Source organism: Athene cunicularia, assembly GCF_003259725.1.
Source record: "Athene cunicularia isolate RWA chromosome 10 unlocalized genomic scaffold, athCun1 chr10_part1, whole genome shotgun sequence".
NCBI classification, from domain to species: domain Eukaryota; kingdom Metazoa; phylum Chordata; class Aves; order Strigiformes; family Strigidae; genus Athene; species Athene cunicularia.
Genome location: NW_020799112.1, coordinates 11,700,928 through 11,721,823, shown reverse-complemented (window position 1 = coordinate 11,721,823; position 20,896 = coordinate 11,700,928).

Below are 20,896 nucleotides of genomic sequence, written 5' to 3'. Positions count from 1 at the left end.
TTTTCTTTAATAACTAATTGTGCATTTTATTTTGCACCATAGTTCAATTAAGAGTAAATAACATAGCAGTAAGGTTAAACTGATGTTATAAAATCTAAATTGGAGATCTGCTATTTATGTGACACCAAATATGGTTTTGCTTGCTTGTAGCTGAAAATAGATTAACCTCATTTGAAGCATGGGAATTCACTTTAAGTGTACATTAATGCTAGGAAAAAACCAAAAAGATAAGTAAAACTTGTGCCAGCATTCCTAAGTGGATATAATTCCCTGTCAGAACAGAAACATAGTGTTCTGTAATAAATGCATTAGTTTTCCTTACAAAGGACATTCTCATTATTAAAGTCACTGAGTTGCTAAATTAAAGTAAAATCATTTCATGTAAACCAGTTGCTGGCAGGCCATTCAATATCCTGATGGCTTACTGATCCCTCTTATTCTGGCACAAATACCTTTCAGCTTGGGGGAGAAGAAAAAGGATGTTTCTTAGCAATTATTTAAATATGGTATGATTTACAAAGAATGGCTGATATTTGGGCCCTGATCCCATATCATTAAACAGTAAGTGAGACATTAACTTCATGCAAGAGATGATCAAACCCATAGCAATGTAACCTGGTGACTCCCTTTTAGGACCTGCTTTCAGAGGAATAAGATTGAAAAGAGTATTTTTTGAAAGCAAGCAGTGACAACCCCTCTTCTTTGCTCTTGAAGCAAAGATTTTGTGATATGATAAATAAAACACTTCCTGCCAGCAAGAGCAGAGGGGAGGAACCTCCCATTATCTGTGCTTGTGAACCACCAGCCAAATTCCCAAGAGTGTAGGAGGCCTCCGGCAGATGGGCTTTGTCACTGAGGAGATAATTGTCCACAGTTATCTGCCAACAATTAGCTAGCACTGTATCACGGACAACAGAAGGGGACACTGAAACTTCTTCAGCTTCTACAGTTCACAGACATGAGTGTTATAGTTAGCTTAGACCGAAATAGATAATGGTTAAATTTCTCTTTAAACCATATAGCTGTCTATCAGTTCTGGATCCGAGCAGCAGGACAGCCTTCGGCGCGGCTCCAGCAGGAACTGGGTGTCTCTGTCCTGTACACCGATGTTCTAACTGATGCCTGCTTGTTGCCACAAGGTCATGATTCATATTAAGTAGGGAAGTTAGTGGTGTTCATCATAAAGTCCAGTGTCCCTTATGGAGAACAGTACCTGCTTCCTACCACAGCAAATTTTTCTGAAGTGCTGACAGAGTAAGAAATGTTAGATATAGGTTAATACTAGATGGCAGAGCTGAAAACCATAACTTTCTCCATGAGTTTTGGAGTGCAGATGCCAGTGTTAGAATTCCAGTAGAATCAATCAGCAGCAACTACAAATATGGGATTTATCTTCACTGCTTGCTTTTTGCACTTCCCCAGTTCTGTGGATGATTTGGATGAGCCAAGTTTCTGTTACTGAGATGAAGAACCCTGGTTCATTACAGAGTCATCCAGAAGAAGATCTGCCAGGGTATAAATTGCCTATCTGAAAAGCATCCTTATAACATTGCCAACTCCTAAGCTAATGGTTGTATCTGCTTAGGTTTCATGTGTGCTGTATTTGTGTGCCCTTTTACCCATTCTGTCACTTCCAGGCGCCCCTCTGTCTTGGTTACTTCTGGGCTTAAATCCCTGTATGTAGCCATTCTAATTCCTGGCCCTTCTTTCAGCAGCACAGTTGCTTTTTGTGAGAGAAACAATGACCAAAACATTTCAGGAACTGGTTGTCAGAGAAGAGAGGAAAAAATATCAACTCTTACATGAACTAATTAACTTCAATTTTTGTTCAGAAATAAATTAAAAATAAATCCTACTTACTACAAAACCCAAATCTCTTTATGTGGCCTAATCTTAAAATGCTCTTAGTCAAGACAGGGCATAAGTACCGGAACCATATATGCAAGATAACATTGGGTGTTGCCCCCTGAATTTCTTTATTTTAACACAGGGGAGCCATTTAAACAACAACAACAACAACAACAACAAAAAAACACAAAAAAAACACAAAAAAACCCAAAAACCAAAAACCAAACAAACAACAAAACACCAGCCACCGAAATCCATCAAAACTTTCCTTTCAGGGATTTATCTAAGACAGGTAATAGTTTTGTGTGTTTCTGCCAACTTGCTTTTGCAAACTGCCTCATCCAAAGACTTCTGAACAGAGTTGAGATCTCACCCTTGTCTTCCATGAGTTTTAGTTTGGTACTCTAATTATTATTCTTAAATGTAATCCAACTGCAGTTGTTGGAGTTTTTGCCTGTAAAGCCTGTTGATTCCCTGTGCTAATATTTGTAAAATACAGAATGTGAAAAAATGCAACTAAGGTCTCTATTAGTAACAATAAAGAAGGAAACTGTGGCTAACAAAGCAAATGTATCATTGTGAAAATTCACCACTACCACTGTTTAAGTGCTCTCCTAGCGCACCGAAAATCTCCACAATATATTCAAGATATTCAAAAGCCTCTGCCTGTTCATGGCAATAGCATAGTAAGCCTGAAGGAACCCACTGACTTCTACTTTCATCAGCACATGGGAATCCTAACAGCACCAATATATGAGCAAACTAGTATCCAGGCACTGCAAATAAAATAAGCAAATGTTAATGAGCAAAGACAGGCATGCTGTTGTAATGATCTTAGTGGTTTTTGTTTGGAGGCTGTAAGAAATAAGACAGGAACAATCCTCAGTTTTAAAGCCATATTTTCCACATTACTTTCAGCTTCCTTGTAAGAGTTCTGGAAGTATCTTCTAGCCACCTGAACAAAAGCTAAATGCAGTTTCTTGAATTCTATAAAAATGCATCCATTAGTAATTATCTAAGATACCACAGAATATGTCTTCAATACTAGAAGAGGGTTTTTTCCAAATAAATTTTTCAACAACCTTGTAGTTAAAAAAAAAAATCCAATTCCAATAATCTAGTTTAGAATTTTACTTTGAATTCTTTGAATTTTATTTGAACTTTAATTGAATTGTAAATTTATACTTGAATTGTTAATTCAAATGTGTTTACAACCAGCTTTGCTAGGAATCTGACTGAAATACATTGTAGCTCTTTGTAACAGTGAAAAACAAAGCAATTCACTATTCTTCAATATCATTAGTATAAATTCCCTATTTCGGTGGAAAAAAAGGAAGTCCACAGGTTTAGCTTTTAATAATCTATAAATAAACAGTAAGATTAACAAGATAAAAATTATTTAAATTAAAATTTCTGAATATTGAATAATTTCATTAGTTCAAGGTGATATTAGAGAAATCTTTATTTCTAATAGAATGATTTTGTCGTGCTTCTTTAAAATGAGCTTAGGATGAAACAACACAGTTATTGATTTATTTAAGTGGAAGAATCAGAGAAATTTCCCATATAAATTCTTTGGGGGTTTGTTCAACAGTTGCTTCATTAAAGAACATGCATCAGGATTTTTCCTTTCTGCTGTGCTGTCTTTGGGCCCTCAAAATTGTGGACATGTTATGTTTTCTCTGGTATGCTAAATGCTTTGTTTACCTTTCAGCACACTTCAGACAAGCTTTTCACTTGCTTGCAGGGAAGGTTTAGGGCAGCAGATAGCTAATGACTGATCTTGTACACTTTGAAAGAGGTATGTGTAACTTGTACAATTCATTTGCTGAATTACAAACAGAACTAAATTATTTCTGCATATACATCTGATATCCTATTTTTCTAATTGAAAATGAAGGTAAGAAGCATGTAACTTAATCCTGCTCAAAAGCAAGTAATTGAATTGTTACTGCTTTCTGTGTTCATGTTACTAGGTAGTATTAAATTCTGTCCTTGACTTGTAAGTTACCCAATATATATAGTCTTGTTTAGAGCATTAGCTCATTTTCTAAACTCTTGGCATTTGGACCAGTCTGTAACTGGTACTTCAGTGGTAGCTATTTTAATCTTTCCTATGATCACTAGTCACTACCTGTTGAAGTTAAGGAGTTCTTTCATTTTATTCAGGTGCTATACAAGTGGTAGGCAGTATTACTCCTGCAACTCCTTACAGTTACCTTAATTCTGTGAATGGCAATTCAGCTCTGTGAAGAAGGGGTTAGTTGCTATTCCGATATACTCTGCAACACTTGTTTTTACATACAAATATATACATCAGAAGTGCCTTTCTAGTTTGTTGTACTCAAGCACATGCTATTTTAGGCTGACATTTTCCAACCAGGCCTGAAGGAGTTAGATGTCTATTAAATTCAGTTTGACCGATTTGGACATTGAACATCTCTGAATTAAAATCCTAGTGATAGGCAGTGAGTCTGTGCTGAAATTACATTATCAGCTCTTCAGTAATGCAAAAAATGTACATCTGCATCTAAATTTTTCAACAAAATGGCAAATATAGAACTTCAAGACTGGGATAATATTTTATTGTGAACACGCAAGATACACACACTAAAAGTGAAGCTGCCATACTGTCAAAATTACTGAGCTGTTTTGGAGATGATAGAAGCACTTCCTATGAAAACACTATACTCTTGTTGATTTAAATATCTTGTTAATTTAAATATAATATGTATTTTATTGAGTAACAAGCAAGTAATTCATTATAGCTGGTGTTCTCATGAAAAAAGTATTTTTCAGGTTTGACTTTCAATGGTAGAGATTAAATGTCAAAACCAAAGGGTATTGAGCATGATCTGTGTTAAACCTCTGATCATTGCCTCAGACTAGTATTATACAATGATATTTCTGGACAGAAGTATGAACAAGACTTTGGGTTCCATTCCTAAATCTTTGTTTACTTATTATGAGCATTTTTAGCAAAATGACATGAGTATTCTGAATCCCAGTTTAATCATTCCTCAAATAAGCTTAAAATATCAACAGGCTTAATAACAGCAGTGTTTCTGAAATGTTTTTAGGTCATCATATCAAAGGTGCCATAAAATTGTCATACCATAATTTATATAATAAATTATAAGGAAAGTGCTAATGTGTTTCGTACAGCATAAGGGATGACATATATAAGCATGAAAGATAAATTGGGAAAGGTTACAGTAAATAGAATGGATTCCAAAATAACTGTGAACACAGCCCAAATCTACTACTGAAATTCCGTAGTTAGCCCTGTACTGACCTGTGACAATTGCGACCTGGGTAAGAACAGCAGAGTTTAAGAAATGTCTCTCTGCCTGGTGCATGCTGTGTTGTGCAGACTGTATTCAAATGCTCTTTAAAGAACAGAGTCTGGAAAGGGCTCAAGCATTGAAAAGCAGAGGGAAACAATTCCAAACAAGGCTGCCTGTGTGCAGCTCTGTTTCTGATATCACCCTTTGAAGGTTTACACTGAAGTACTCTTTGCCTCGCAAGCTACTTCAGATTAATATCATTTATGGAAAGAGCTATAAACAAAAGGCAAATGTCTTGAATGCTTGTCAGTGCTGGGGAGAAGTGTTATTATAAAAGTCTGACACCAGCTGACACTGGCCACCCTGGTAAGGCTAGTCTACTTCAGGTTATCATCTTTCTGCAGGCCAGCATAGTAGAAAATAAGTACAAGACTAATCCATTGACTTCCCCTCTCCAAATTGATTAAGTATCCAGAAAAGTTGTAATGAAAAAAACCCCCAAAATTTGTCTGATATAGCTGTTTCTGGAGTCATCTAAACCAGTATGAGCAGTAATCCAGTACAACCTGTAAAACTTGGAACTGGGAGAAAATGTACTTATATTCTAAAGGCTTAGGGAAGATGATTATTTGTCGTCTGTATGTCTTCAGAGTATTAGGAAGTGTAATAAAAATAGTCATAGTGATAACATTAGAACCTTGAAAAGTGACCTCAGAACAGACATCTATACCCTTGCATCCAGACCAGCCAGCCACTACAAGCATTTATAAGCATTAAAACTTCTTTTGAAATGAACTGGAATTTAGGCTGGGTGAAGTCGCCAACATATTCTACCTACATGTGCACTATCAATTTGCTTTCAGTGCAATTCAATTACAATTTCATAAATTCTGAATCTTCTTGAGAGTTGGTTTACCTGTGTGATCCCCTCTCATCAGCAATGTTAACTAAGGAAGTCAGGACATTCCTTTTAATGTCATCTACAACTGACTGCCTTTTGGAACTGACAATAAAAGTCTCTTCAGAAAGTTCTCACCTCTGGGAATGATTGTTCATGGGACTTCTGTGCTTCAGGACACAGTCTAATAAATTTTTAATTTTTTCATTCTCTTTCTTCAATTAACCTAACAAAAGAAGGACGATCTGACTGTAGAAACTTTTCTGGCTGCAATAAGAGCAGTGGCTTTTCTTACCCTTTTAAGGAAGTTCTCTCTGTGGTCTCTAAGATTTGTAAATAGCTCCAGGAAATTAAAATTGTCCACTTGAGATTATGTACTTGCAGTTTGCTGGGAAGAGATCTGACTAGTAATCTGTAGTTAGAATTTATATGGTATTGCAGTCATCTAATATTGCTAATCTTACGAGTTGCACTGGTGAATTTGACTTTGGATTATATGCCATTTACAAATGTTTATCACTGTCCCCTCAATGGAAATTCAGTGCCCTGTACAGTCCCAGCAGTGATACAGTGCTAACCCAGGGTTTATCTATATTGATACATTAGCCTGGAGCCCAGACTCTGATCACCACGCTAACTATATATGGGTTCCTTCCTACCTCTCTAGGGAGCGTTAGACATGGAGAACTTGTACCCAAGTCATATACCTAAGCATTGTGTGGATGCCAGCAGCTAGACCTGTACAGAGTCATCAGCAAGAGCCGTCGTCTTAATATAATGCAGAGAGAACCAATAGTAGATATGCTCAAAGCTGCAAATTTACTGGAACGGAGCAGAATTTGAAGGGGTATGGTGCTACCTGATGAGGGGATGGCCTCACTTAAAAAAACAAAAAAACCAAAACAAAACAAAACCAAAACCAAAACAAAACAAACAAAAAAAAAAACCTACAGGAAAGCTCTAGTCTGCAATAGAAGATTAGGTATGAAAAATGAAGACAAAGATATTGCTCTTCCCTTCACCATGAGCTTGTGGCTGAATCAAGCCTGTAGTATCCTGATGTAATCAATGCTCTTTTCTCTGCTGCAATGCTCAGCAAAAAATGATAATTTTTTGTTTGGAAAACGTTGCTGCATTTCTTCTTAAGTTCTTGAAGCAAGAAAGCAAAACTCCTAATAATTTAACTGCTAAAACAAAATAAGAAGGCAAATACACAGAAAAGTGTAAGGGAAATAAAATGGTGTGTTGGCTAAAATACCAGTAGAATTAATGTAAACTTAGATATGTTATTAAGTTTGCTTTTCTGATAAGTGCATATTTCTACTTCTGCAATTTCACTGGACTTAATATCCAAGCCTTTTGAAGATAACCTACCTCTTCATCATGGGGCTGGAAAGAAGAAAAATCCAGGGAATCTGAAAACAGTGGGAAGCGTGGTTAAGTGTCATGAACAAAATGATAGAAGTTTGCTTATGTCTATCACATGGGTTGGGAAAGTCAAATACTGCTGGAAAGGGTTTTTATTTCCCTTCCATTTATTTTCCTTTTATAAACTTGTTAACCACAAATCCTTCATGGCCTTCCTGTCTTTGGTCACTTGAAATAGCCTTTTAAAATATACATGAAACTACTTTGCTAGCAGCATCTTTATAAACCAATTAAATAATTAGCATAAATCATTCTGTGTAAATATTATCTTTTCCCTACACATTGCATTTAACTGATCTGCTCAAACTGGATAGTTAGTGCATGTAGGAAGGTTAAAGGATATGGGCCTACCTTTATCTTTGAGTCTATCTGTCTATAATGATCTCTGTCTGCAGCAGATGTATTAGAAATATTTTTAAATAATTTACTCAGTTCTACAAAATCCCTATTTTATATTGGTTCATTCTCGATACCAATTCCTAGTAAATAAACATAGTTTCTTACTTGCACTAACACTGACTGGAGTTTGCTCTCACCAAACTTCCAAAGATGAAAGTCTGTAAAACCCCCTGGACAATTCTCATTATTGTACTTGGAGCTATAATGTGGAATGCAATATTATGATGCAAATCGCTGAGTTCTCTGCACGGAGATGAATTTTAGTTTTACTGAGTAATCTCTTTTTTGCAGAAAGATCCTCCCCTATTCTAGCTTTGTATAAGTAAAAGGATAGGGAAATACTACTAGCTTTTGTGTAGTGTTGCAATGTTCTTCTTGCAATATTTGCATATTACTGAGTTCTATGCCACAGACAATATTTAAGGTGGAAAGATAAAATTGAAAAATCCCAAGAATACATTAAAAAAAAATAATCAAATAGGACAAGGTGCTAGTTGTGGAAGAATCCTATAGAGACATTAGTTAAGATGAGTAAAATTTATGGTGCTGCCTTTGAGATCAGTATTTTCCAGCTCCAGCAAAGCTGTCCAGCAATTTACTCAAACTTATGGTTAGTTTGATGTTACACAAAGCTAAGCCTTATCACTATTTTATGACCTGTCACAAAGTAGCTGTTCACGTTACTTCAAGTCTTTTGCTATAGCTCATCTGGTAACTTAGATACTGCTCATAAAAGCCATGGATTAGATAGAGGGAGGGCATCAAGTAATACATAGCACAGAAAACTGACAAGTTGCCCTGAGAAAAAACAATATTCCATCAAAAGTACTGTGAAAAATAAAACAAGAAATTAAAAAAGGCCAAATATTTGACTTAATTACAAAAATATGATTGCTTTTTATGGAATAAGAAAAAAATAAGTCAGTAAGAATGTCTTTTCTGAGAGAATCAAACCTTATAAATGCAATGTTCTATGCATTTTAACATTGTTGATCTCATTGCCTTCAGATGACTTTGCATCAGACATTTAGCCACTAAATATATTTGTTAGTCATATGAATTAGCTTCCATTCTGAAATAAAGGGTCTTAGTCTACAGTTAGCAGCTTGACAAATCAACTAAACAGCCATGTCATTTATGAGACATAAATAAGCCCACCTACTTTGCAACAGTCACTGAAATGTTTAACAGAGGGGAAAACAGCAAATGCTTTCTTACTTACATACCTGAGTTACTGCTGTTCACGGGAAAGTGAACAATATATTACAACCACCAAAAAACGAACTCAGCAGTATTTTGAAAAACTTAAATCAGCAAAATGAATAAAAAATGAGATAAAAATTGTTTAATAAATGAAGAAGTGGAAGAAGAAAGCAAGCCATTGCACAGGTTATTAATGAATGTGAAACGCATGATAAATAAACATGCCAAGTAAAGCCTCTCTGGTATAAAGGACAGTGGCTGCAATATCCATATGGGGAGGCCTTGCAGACTGATTAATTACATCACACCGCCCTGAACCTGCCAAGGTGAGTCTCATTTGCTTACCATGGTGGAAGCAACAACTGGGGGGCCAGAGTGAGAAACAGGGCTTGATGCTACAGAAATCATCATTTTAGCAATAGATAAAACATTAGTGTGTTCCCGGTATTGTCATGGTCACAATTCTAAAATGCAGCACATTATGAAAATACCAGGAGAAAAATAACTATCACAGCCAGGCCCAGTACACCTAAATCTGCCAGATTAAAATACTTTTAAACTAGCATACAAAGTTTACAGAAATACTCTTCTTTCAATATTGAAACTAAGCAGTTCAACAGTGCTCAAGAATGCTGTAACAATTTATAACAAAGACTGAAAATTAAACTGTAAAACTTTATAAAATTAAATAAAACTATCTCCTTGAAGAAGGGGAATGAATGTACTTATGTATCTTAACATGGAGCCACAATCCTGAATTCAGAAGAGTGCATCACAACAAATGCTCATTGCTAGTTCTCTGAAAGATGCTGTTTCTGTCTGAACAGGGCCGTCTATGATGGCATAACTTCCATCCCTACTGCACAAGGAAATTCCCCTTTACATGCTATACATTTCATGGCTTTTGGACTCTTTTTCTATCGGGTATTGAACAAACTGAAACACTTTACAACAGCAGAAGAGGTCACAACACTGAGACTCATCTAAGCACTTATGCTGTGATGCTTTTATCTGCTTAACTTTGCTCCTTTCCCTTTTAGCTCTTTCAATATTGCTCTTGTGCATTGATCCTTGACTTGGTCTTTCAGCAAGGGAAAGTATCTTTAGTAGTTGTTTCATGTTGTTTCAGTAGAGCCCTTCCCCTAAGGAACTGAAGGAAAAGGACTGGTTATTTCTCAAACACAAAGGATTCGCCATTCACCCTGTATTGCCTTGAAAATCATGTATGGTGGTGCGGTGAAATCAGGTGTGGTGAAGAGTCAGGGAGGGAACACCTGCAAATGGAAGTAGGAAAAAATAATTTGTTTCACTGACACAGTTTTCTCTGCATTAAGGATGGCCAAGTCATGGAGAGCTGAGCCCCCTCTTCAGCAGAATAAAACTTGATCCTGTCATCAACCCATATAAACTTGGCATATGCTGTTAATGCTAGCACACTCTACCACATAAATCTTCCATGCAAGCGTGGCTCTCCATTTCATAATATCAACATGTTATCAGTTTCCTCTCTTTCTCCACTTATTGAAGGGTATATTAAGACTATTTAGACTGATCTTTTAAAACATAAAGAAAGGGCAAACCATGGTGCATTTATCCACCTGTTTTCCAAACCCAGACTGATCTATTTCTCATCACACTAGCTATGTCAAGCTAAAATAAGGAAATTATTAAAAAAAAAATAAATCATAGCTGTTTAGATATAATGGATATAGGATAAACCAACAACAAAATCCAAAACAAAACAGGTTTCATCTAAGTGATAAGTGTTCTTTTCACTTTGTTAGCATAAGCAATGCATCAGCAATCTGGTTTTAAAAATGTACTGAGCTTTATCTAGGAAGTCGCCACCAGGCAAAGGCAGTCACTTTAAATTGTTAGTGGTAGCACACTTCTGGAGAGAGGCAGGAGATCATCCAGAATTGCTTTCAGTCAAACTACACTGTCCACACAGGAAAAGATGAAGCAAACAAATTACCTACATGAAGTAGGTAGCCCTGTCTCTCTGAGCTGATACTAAACAAGCTATTACCAATATACTACCTGAGTTGCTATCTTTAGCACATGGAATAGCTGCAATTATTACCTTAGACACTGTAACATCCCAACAGACAGAGCTTTCACAAGAACAATAGCAGTAGTAGTTACTCAGGCCAAAATTAGGACATGGAGGAAACATTATTTTTACTGTACCTAATTTCCAATCTCAGTTATGACTACATTCAGCAGGAGACTATATTATTCTTCTTTTTCTAGGTCTTCCATCCTTCCCTGTATGACATTGTAAAAGGTGAACATGTTAAAACATCTACCATGTTTTATTCCAGAATAAAATCTGGGAAGGTCAGGAGTGATATTACTTATTAGTCATCTCTAAGGATATCCTGTCTAAGGACAGGATATACACAGAGAATGCCCATTTTTCAAAAATATAAAACACACAAATCAGTTCTGGTATAAATTTATCCTTTGGTGTTAGATGTACAATGTTGTTCAAAACCTAAATAAAAGTAAATGTAAAATATTAACCTTTTTTTTTTCTTTTTTCTGTTGTTTTTTTGTTTTTTTTTTTTCCCCAATAGCAGTGTGCTAAGCATGTCTACCCATAGACCTAAACAATCATGGGACTGGAAGAAAACATTTTGCCAGGGGTACCGTTTGATGTTTCAACCAAGGAAAGGCCCTTGCCCAGGCTGAAAGACCAGAGAGGAAAAGCCTGAAAGGCTTTTTAAAATGCCACATCTACTCAGTGCAAAGCCATTTTTCCCAGTCTATAACAAGGACTGATTAATGCTACAGCAATGACCACATCAGTTATAATAACAGCAAAAGCACTATCCCCACAAGGGAACTCAGGAGGCCAACATCTACTCAGAGCAGAAATACCTTCAAGGTGAGATCAGGTTTCTCACTACCCTAATTCCCCTTATTTATAAATTCTCTCTAAAATATAAGCAGATGTGTGAAGATTGTCTATTTTAATGAACTACTTCTCTGCAAAGTCCTGTGTCTATAGTTTAGGAATAGAATTCCTGTCAGATGGCTATTTAGCAGCCTCATCAAAGTGTTCAGGGACTATAAGAGAACAGGAAGAGAACGGATTAACTAGAGCAAGCCCATGTTTCTTTAACTACATTATTTCTGCTTCTGATTTTTGCTTTCTTTTCCTAGGTTATGTTAGCCTGCAGAACTTGGTCAGCTGCTTTTTACATAGGCAAAGAAAAAGAAAGTAATTTTCTAGTCTTGTTTCCATAAAGTAATTGGAACCTGCCAAGAGTAAATGATTAAATGAATAGTCCCTTTGTCTATTGAGTAGAATGTTAAAGTCATATAGTAGTAACAGTAGTTAAAAAGAAAAAAACCTCATGACATCACCTTGGAAGTTTTGTGTCCCAAAAGAACACTAAAGGGGGAAACATGAAATGAACAGATCTTCAATAGTGCCAAAGTAATGACTGAAGCTGTAGCAGTTTCAAGGTTCAGTGGTATCTGATCAGTCTAAGAAACTACAAGAAAGTGATGAATACATGAACAGATTCTGAAATACACATCTTTTATTGCACCTTCTATGGAGGAATTAACAGAAACGTTTTTATGTGTTGTGGCAAGTTTTGGGTAGAAATAGTCTGCTGTGGTGCATATGTTCCACCTGAAGCTGTCTTTTCTTTGTCTACCAATACCAAATTCCTCAAGTTAGAATTCAGTCAAAATTATGTCTCTATTTACATCTCTATTCTTTGAAACATTTACAACTATGATTAGTCTTTGATGTAGGCCATAGTCCTGCTCATGTACAAGATTATTGAATGCTTGTGTGTTTAAGGTACCAAGTACAAAAAAAGGTTATTTGATTAAGGCAAGGTCTAAAAAAACTTTTTGAGATTTTTACCACACTTTTGATAAGGATAATAGAAACATACACAGAAACTGGTATAAGCTCTAAAATATTTATAATCATAAATGTATTGGTAAACTCGGATCCTTATTTAGTTTCTCATTTTCCTCCAATGAAATAAAAGGAAAAATTGCTTTTGATTTTACATTATAGATTGTAGCCCTGATTAAATTAGAAGCATTATATTCTTGCAGCAAAATAACAGGTGGGTCAAACTGTACTTTAAAATAATTTTATTTCCTATTGTTCTAAGAGATCCTCAGTAATTCACTGAGGACACACTGGCTTACTGATCCAGCAATTCAAAGCAGGGTAAAACGCAACAGAAACAAAAGTCTATCTATGAAAATTCCTCTTCATTTACACAAAAGGACTGCAGCATTGCTACACTGACAGGGATGTATTCTCCAGCAGCCAAATTTTTTGTTTTGTATGTGGTTGGCTGGCTGGCTTCTATTTTATGAAAGAAACCAATATTAAATTAAAGAGTATAATTAAGCTGCAGCAGTGCTTCTTTGGTAATCTGTACTGGTAGGGCTATCTCTAATCTGTAGCTCTATTTATCCATGGATTACCATTATAAAGGTGCAATCACTCACGAGAGGATAGCTGTTCTAAGTATATCAATGTGAATTTAAGAAACTTGAACTCATTGAACATGACTTCAGTGCTAAAAGCACTAGGTCACTAAAAGGGTTTAATAGACCTAATTACTTCACTGTCCCAGAATTATGGGGCATTAATCCTTGGAAGAGAGTAAAAGGCACATCTTCTCCTATGCCACTGATAAAAAATAAAAAACAGTTTCAGTGTGAGGGTCTAGTTATAGTCCGTCAAAGTTACCTGAGTCTCCATTTCTGATTTTGAACAGAGGCTAAATTAGATCTTTTTGTCGGACAGAACATGTTAACTTGGTACAGACATACGGTCTGGAATAGTTCGCTAGGAGCAGAGCTGGTGCCAGACACAATGCCATATTGTCCAAAACACTCCTGACATCAAGGAAAAATGGGAGCTAGTAGCTAGTATTATGCCAAGATTTTATAATCTGGAAAGGCCTTTATCAGTGTTGTGCTGCAAATGTGACAAAACCAGGAGGGAGGTAAGGACTCAAAAAAAGTACATATGCTTAGCAGCCACTACTGCAAGACTGTTCATTGAGCACTGCCGAAGTGTCTCCTCAAACTCAATTATGTCTTGACTTTTGTTACCTGTTCTAGCTCAAATTTTGACTGTTGGACTTCTTAGTAATGAAGTGCTCAGGAATTAAAATGCAAAATTTCTGAGAGGATACACAGAACATAACAAGAAAAACAATTATCTTTGACTTTTCTGATTTGCCCTCGAAAACTAAAAATTCTGCATTTAACAGGGAGAGGTCTACTGAGTGTCTCCCCAACATGTGGAACTCCAGGCGTACATGTAAGCTATTCCTCGTGTGTTCAATAGAAAGAAAGGTCAGACCCCAGCTGTAGCCAAATGGATGTTTTATGTGAAAAGGAGAAACGCTGCAAGCTCTCTAAAAGCAAATCTCCCACTGGTCTCAGGAACAGATTTCTATATCTGACTTCGCTGTAACAGGTTCCACAATATGCTAGCATAAATCAAAGAGCTGTGTATACACCACGCTTCCCCCCTTCACTATTTATATTCACTTGGAATGAAAAATAGCTCACCACCTGCCTCATTTCTATCATAATGCAACAGGCCACATCATTAACACCCTTCTGATATGAATGGCAGAATGAAATTACAAAATGGTCACTCTTACACAACCAAGATATCTGGCACCTCACTGGAACTTTTCCATAAAAAACACAAACATCTCATAAATATACGAAAACATGTTATTTCAAGTATGCATATTGTCACTAAAACCCAAATGAAACACACTTCCATTTTATGCTTACATGTACTGAAATTATGGAATTGTGTGGACAAGAGTATAAGGACTTAATATTTTATCAAAGTTTTTTATTAAATTTATAGTAACAATTGAGCTTTACTGCCCATATGGAGTCTCTCTACAAAACATTACTTTGTTCCGACACACAGAAGAGCATGGGACTTCTCCCTCAGAAAAATAAATGGTTAAGAGAGGAGAAAGAACATGACATTAGGCAACAATAGTCATATCGGATTAAAAAAATGGAGTAAATTTTGCATCTGGAAGTAGGAACAGCTTCAGAATAAGCTTTAAACCACTGTTTAGGTGAATGAATAACAATTTTTGGTCTGCTTAGATCCAATGAATCATAAGAAACACTCTGGAATCTTTTGACAATTATTGCAAACTCAGCAAATCTGTGGATTGAACTGCAGGGAAGCACGGTGAGGATGAAAAGAAAGCAGAGCTTGGGCTAGGCAGAAAGACGGAGAAATTAACCACCATACAGCTTCAATGACAGCAGAGGGTGGCAGTAAAAAATAATATTATTGAGGTCATATAAAAAGAGACCAAAGAACATTTAATGCTATTTGCTGCCTGAAACTAATAAACATTCTTGTCTGCCTAAATTTGCTATAGAAGTTTCACTACTTTTTTGGTTTACAGTGAAGCAAAACTGGAGATAATATTCTAAGAGGCTTTAATAAGATTTTTTAAACCAAATCAGTCAAGTTTAAGGAGTTTCATAAGGGAATTTCAAAAGATAAACAAAATTTTATTCATTAATGCATTTGTGACATAGAGCAATGTTGATAAACTGAAAAATAATACTTGGATAACTGAAATTCATTTGAAAGCCTGGATTATCTTGTCAACAAGAGGTAACACAAAACATCTCCGTATCAGCTATGTGCACCTTTAGTAGTCATTAAAGAAAGACTAAATGAATAAGCCATGAAGAGCAGGCTGATTTGTTACCTTTGTGTCACTGCCATATTGAGATTTCCCGATGGAGCAGAGGCAGAAATGTTGATTCTGCCCATTTCTGTATTTGCTTAGCACATTAACAGAGGAATTTGGTTTCTGGGGCAGTCGGTGAGGCATTGTTCTTTTTCCAATTGAGATTAATCAGATCAGTGGGAATTTAGAATGAGCAGAAAGTGCGTGATCAGGGCCAAAATCCACTGCTCACTTACTCTGTGTTAGGGTTGTTCCATTCAAACTGCAGTTTGTCCAAATTACTAGTACTTTCCATTTATTCCTTGGGAAATCTATTTCACAACATAAACAATGCATTTACCAGGAAAATTCCTTCAAAAAACAAATTCAGCCCATATTAGTGATAGACTGTTTTAAAAGCTTCTCTGTTGAACAATGCTGATTTGAACCACACCAGGCATATAAGTAACTTTCATTCTAATTAGCTTTTTCATTAGAATTACTGTGCCATTGAAAAAGGAGTCAGTTAAAGTTAAAAACTGAAACTAAAACATTTAAGCCAAAGGTGGACGATGTCTAATAATTAAATACTGACATGCTGGCACTCGGCATACAGGAGCTCCATCTGCCTTCCAGTTTTTGGTACTGCTGCAGAAGCCAGAGTTAAGTAAAAGGTTTATGGAATGGAAGTTAGTACTGTGATGAGTCACCGCTAACTTTATTCCACTCAAATAAGACATCTTTGTCACTACATCAAAATTACTAACTTGAATTTAGGAAAGCCCTCCTAAGAAGAGCTAGGACTTTCTGGAGAACGGATTCTTTCTCCATCAGTAAAACCAGAACATTTTAGTGAGTCTATTTCTTCCAAGTATGAAAGACAAATCAATGAATGTATGTGTAATGCAAAAAACCCTCCTATGGAAAGAATAGATCCTAAATTATCAAAATTTATACCAATTGAGATCTTGTATCATTGTTTATATGAAAGCTGTATATATTGAAAAAGCATTTTATAAGACATTGTAAAGTGAAAATAAGGGTAATTAATAGATTTGACATTCTGGTAGGAAGAATGCAAACTGAAAAAATTCTTAGTAGTGACAATCACATCATAGCATATTATTGTCTCTCCTGTAAAGTAGGAAAGTATGTTTCTTAAACTCTCAATCTGCAGAATCTGGTGATGGCACAAGGCCCTCAACGCTTGTTAGAAGAAAAAAATCTAAGTCTGTAGTCCTTATAGATGAGGGAGAAAGCTGCTCTCAGTGTCTGCAACAGCATAAAGTGAAACTGCATACTCAACTGGATGAAATCTTTCAAAATTTCAATCCATGTACATTTTCTAGAGATAAGCAGAAGACAAAAGGATAGCACAAATCATTGACCCCCATACTGGAATCCTGCGATTCAAGGGAAATCTTTCCCATTTTCCCAGGCTATTTCAAACATCCAAGCATGTGTTAAGCAGGTTCTTCTCCTGTCTGACCATGGAAAAGAAGTTCACTGGTTGTGAGACCCAGCAGATGTAGCAGTCTGTCCACCGGGTTCCTGCTGCTTTCCACGCTTGTGCATGTCATATGCTAACGCTCTAGTACACGCCAACACTTCAGCAAGAAGAACCTAAAGAAAGCTGAAACTGCATTTGTTGATCACTGGTTTGATCTGTTGATTCCTTGTGCCTAGAATATTCCTCCAACCCATGGAACTTCTCTGTACCAGGTATAACTGCATGATCTTAGTATGTAGTGATGGATTTTCGCTTCACTACAATTCTCTGAATACAGTGATGTCCAGGAAGGCCCATCTTGTACTGCTAGATAACATACTAAAGAGCAAAGTTTAAAAATATTTGCTAATTATCCAACCTTAAAGGGGAAATACTCATGTCATGCATCAGTCACAATAACGTTTCCTTCTGCTAAAAACTGACCATCAATTGCTCAGTGAATATTTTGATCATAATCCAAATTTACAAAGTCTAATTTAATGCAGATGATTCAGTGTAAGTGGTATCCATAGTACTGGGTGGAAAAGACTCAGCCAGCATTATTAGGGAGGCTGAAACTCAAGAGTATTCAGAACTCAGATTCAGAAGCTCAGTAAGACATTCTGGATTTCCTAGTTCTGTGAAATTGAGAGCTAGGAATCTTGTCACAAAAACCTCAATGAAAATAATTTCTTCATCCTTCACTTGGCAAAACAAAAGAAAACAGATGCGTAAAGCTTTACTATACAAAGATATTTCCAATTGCATCTTCCCGAAGTTGTTAGTCTCAAATACTTACCTTGTGTAATAAATCTGACAATGTATCATCATCTCTTTTCATTCACACTACATCATCTGGCTTGTATAGGTTTGGCACAAACAAAGGATCACCAGTAAGGCTGTCCGCATTTACTCCAGTTACTGGATTTGTTCCAGTAAACCAACTGATGAAGGTGGGTCTTCAAGGCAATGGCACCTGCAAACTACATAAATAGATCAATGTCTTCAAAGCTGCACTTCAAAACAAGTTTTATTAGTTTCTTTATGTAGACGCAGAGAAGATCAGTTATCCTTCTGAGCAAGATGTAAATTTCAAGTCCCTCTGTTCCTTGCTCTCATAAGCACAAAATTTAAGAATTAAACTAGGGTAAAGAAACAGTAAAAATGTACTTAGCAAAGGGTATCCCACTAGTCTCACTTGTTACATGGGAATGACTTGGCAACCATGAGGCAAGCACTATCCTTAACGGAAGATCAGATTCCAACGCCCCTGCTCTGTTCATCATTTTTAGCCTTGTGACTCCACAGGCAAGACTGTACACCTGTGCTGTGCAGGATCAGAGCTTCAGAGATCAGCTTTCAGATCTGAGTGAGAAGTGTTTTTTAGAAGCACTGCACGGAATTTGATGACACAAGCCTGGGAGATTGTGATGGCATTGGTCAAGGGGAAAAAAAATCAGACTGAGAATGAATGAGCGTGATGACTGCAGGCTACGCAGGACAATAGACAATCCTGAGTGACTACTTCAGAAAGCAGGATACAAGATGAAGTGATGTGTAAACACTCAAATCACATCAGAAATTCTTGTGGATATCTTAAAACTCCAAGGTAACTGGCACTTACCTCTACATAGCTGATACGAACCTGATACAGCTCTAGAACAAGAAAATAAAATTTAATATAGTTGAGGTTGATGAGGATGTCTGTTTGTCTTGGCAAAGAACAGCTCCTCTCACTCTACAGACACTATGAAAAGCAGTCTGGAGGGAATCATATACACTACTCAGTTATCAGCAGGTAGGATACATTTTAAATACTGCTAGTAGGAACCCTCTCACTCAGAAAACAAGAGAAATGTTTTTAAAATACTCTTTCAAACCCTGTTTTAAAACTCCACACTGAAATACTGACAGCCCCAGTACTTTATATATAATTAATATCTTTAATAGTTTCAGTGATCTTTAACTGCCTCTGCAGTTTATGTTGGATGCATGCGTATATTATGTTTTATAATCACTGAAGGCACACCCTGAGAGCTGCATTTGTTTCTGTGACAGAGCAGAACCAAAGATATTTCAGCATTGCTCTGATCTGTTTAGCCACTTTGTTGGTGTTAGCAGAAAAGAAGAAACAGTTTGCTCTTTGCAAAGAGAGTGCAGTAATCTTACCTCCTCCCTCTGTTGCAAAAAAAAACCTAACCAAAAGAAAACAAAACTACTACAACATATGTGTAAACAAATGCATTAAGTATCCTGGCTCTGTTAAGAGCAGGTCTCTCAAGACAAAACCTTCACCTTTCCTGTCTGTACTTTAGTGGAAGAAGGCAGAAACAACGTCCTGACCAATGACTTAATATCCTGGAGAAGAACATTTGGTTTGACACATCACTGAATACCCTCTGATGAATGTGTTGCTAACTGTGCTCATGTTCAGCTTCTACTTTGATCTGAAGCATGCTTAACTTTTAATTTCTCAGATATTTATAATGTGGGACCAAAGTGACATTAAGAAGTGAGATGTAACTGCTGTTTTTAAAATCATGGTGGTATATAAGCAGGCCACTTCCTGGAATTTAACATCTAGCTGAGAAAAACAGACAAGTACTATCAACGACAGTAAGAAATAATGTGTGCAGTATGATATGATGAATGTGGAATATGTTGAATTTTGAAGGGTAAATTATTTCATCTCAAATTATTTCAAGAAAATTTAATCTATTTATCTGAAAAAAAACAACTCCAGAAAAGACTGCAAGTGGCAAGTAAGACTGAGCAACTACACTTGTCAAAATCAATTATTGCCTCTCAAGTGTAGGAAAATGACAAATGAGCAATTAAGGATTGCTATTCTTTATTTAGAACTGAAAAAGAGAGAACTGAGTCTGCAAGAAAAAAATCTTAAGCCTTTTCTGCATGTTGCTTTGCTTCAAGTAAAAGTTCTGTGAATATGTAATAGAGAAGAAATGCCTTCTGCAAGGTATTCATCTCCAATATTCAGCTTTTTGGTTCCCCTGCAGACCTGCTATGTGAACCTTGTTAGGACAAGCTTATGTTAATTAGCCTGTGGGAAATACACAGAGGATTTCTGCAGCTGAGATTCCTTTTTCAGGCAGCTGGTAGGACTGATTTTCAACAAAGAAGAACTTTTAATACCCGGCAATGTTAAATATTCTGAGTATGAGGGAACTTGCTGTCACTAGAGTACTGACATAACACAAACAAGACCTTCCCTAGGATAGGATTTATGTATTGAGTCATCTCAGTGTGTGTGAATACGTGTAAAATCACAATCAGGTGAATAGCATGTAGGTAAATTGAGCTTCTGTGATTCCCTTACCTGTTTCAACAGGCCAACTATCATGGGTAGAAAGGACCGTGATGGGCAGGCTGTGGGTGTAGGCAGGATTGCCTAAGGGTCCCCACTCTGCTGTTAACGAAGAATTAAAAGGTGGTGTTAGTTGCACCAGAACTTGGCGGGGAAGATGATCCTTGGCCACCACAACTTTTACCTGCAAATGATGTTCTCCTTCAAAAGCTGTTAAGCAGGGATAAGTGTTGCTAACCCTGGGAACTGCGCAAGCACCTGGGAGGGCAGGCGGAGCCCGAAGGAGACGCGCCGGGAGGG